The sequence below is a fragment of the Mauremys mutica genome, chromosome 6 (genome assembly GCF_020497125.1).
Source record: "Mauremys mutica isolate MM-2020 ecotype Southern chromosome 6, ASM2049712v1, whole genome shotgun sequence".
Taxonomy (NCBI): Eukaryota; Metazoa; Chordata; order Testudines; family Geoemydidae; genus Mauremys; species Mauremys mutica.
The window spans coordinates 132759523-132761288 of record NC_059077.1 but is presented as its reverse complement, the minus strand read 5'-3'; the positions used below and the strand labels follow the sequence as shown (position 1 = coordinate 132761288).

The following is a 1766-nucleotide window of genomic DNA, read 5'->3' as shown; positions in this document are numbered from 1 at the left end:
CAAGCAGCGTTCGTTCTAGGCAGCAAGCCGGCTAGACAGGGAAACATCAGACGCTGCTCCCAATGCTACACTCAGATGTTCAGAGATGAGTCGACTTTACAGCCAGAAGAGACCATTAGAGCATCTAATCTGACCCCCTGCATATCACAGGCCTCCTGTATGACACAAGAGCTACTCTTGGGGCAAACACATTCCAGAAAGGCATCTAGTCTTCATTAAATGACATCAAGAGATGGCGAATCCACCACTTTCCTTGGTAGCTTGTTCCTGTGGTGAATCATCCTTGCTGTTGAATATTTGTGCCTTAATTGTAATATGAATTTGTCTCTTTTCACCTTCCAGCCACTGGGTCTTGTTATGCCTTTCTCTGCTTGATTCAAGAGCCCTTTAATACTCAGTCTTTTCTCTCCATTAAGACACTTCAACACTTCAATAAAGTCACCTTTCAATCTTCTTTTGAGAAGCTAAACAGGTTGAGCTCTTTCAATAGCTCACTAGAAGGCATTTTTCTCCAGCCCTCAGAACATTTGGTGGCTCTTTGCTGCCCCAAACTCTAATTTCACAACATCTTTTTCAAACGAGGACACCAAAACTGGAGGCTATTCCAGTATCAGTCTCACTGATGCCATGTCACCTCTTGTGACGTTATTGACATAATCTGTAACTGTATAGATCACCGTTGCGACTGCTGTTCTGTATTTGCAGCCAATATTGTATAAAGGTTGTTGTGTTAGGGGTCTATGGAGAGTTTCTGATTGGCTGATTATAATGATGCTATCTCTAGATCTGTATCATTTTTGTAGTTGACGTTATGAATATTGGCTCTATGCTGCCCGTATTTCAAACTTGTGCTCTGCTTTTGGGAAACACCCCAGACAAGTTGGTGTCAGTTCTGCCTAACCAGCTTGATGCAGGTTAGGCAAATGTGATAACCACTACACTACAGAAACTCCATTACAGTGCACTGCCCTGCCCTGCCCTCAAATTCCCTGCACTTTGGTGGTGCTCACCCTGGCACACACTGGTGGGTGAACCTGGAGAAACTGGCAGCAGCTCTCTGATGGGTCAGCTGGAGGAACAGAGGACTGGAGCCAGGGATCAGGAAGTCGTCCTTACATCACCTTTGTGACTCTAGCTTGAAGGGGAGCTTGTTTTTCATCCCCTTGCTGAGAAGCAGCAAGAGAAGAAAGAAAGGTCAGGTGGGCCAACTGGGTGCAGAAGCCAATGCTTCCTTTTCCTGCAGTGAAGCCCAAAATGAGGGACTTGCATTGAGTAGAGGCACTGCTGTGCTTCCAGGAAAGAGCCCACTGCTGCATGAAGAGGGATGAAATAGTCTGCTGAAGCCTGGGCTTGAACCAGGGACCTGTAGATCTTCAGTCTAACGCTCTCCCAACTGAGCTACTTCAGCACTTGCAGGAGTTCTTTTTGGGCTGCTACTTCTCACCTTGGAGTTTATTCTCCATAAACCATCTCTCCAGTCAACAATGGCCAATGCAAGATGGACATTGCTTGCTATTTTAGCCCTTGGAAACGTCATCAACTAGTCTCTGGATTTCTCAAATGCTGTGCTTCAGTTCATGGGGGAAAGGCTAGAGAAGTGACCTTTGAACAAAGGGCCTGGGGTTAACATCCTAACGCTGTCTGTCTCCAACTGTAACACTATTTAATACTGGCCCACCCTGTGCTGGTGAGGGCTCCATTTCTAGATGTTAGTACATTTCAGTTACTGTCAAAATTAAAAGTTTCTATATGCTTAGAAGAAATGA

General features: G+C 45.4%; 1 non-coding gene across 1 annotated transcript; it reads right to left on the bottom strand.

Moving 5' to 3' along the window:
• Positions 1-1335: 1335 nt before the first annotated feature.
• Positions 1336-1408, bottom strand: TRNAF-GAA. Its single transcript has one exon. It is a non-coding gene; the product is annotated as a tRNA-Phe (tRNA).
• Positions 1409-1766: the final 358 nt, after the last annotated feature.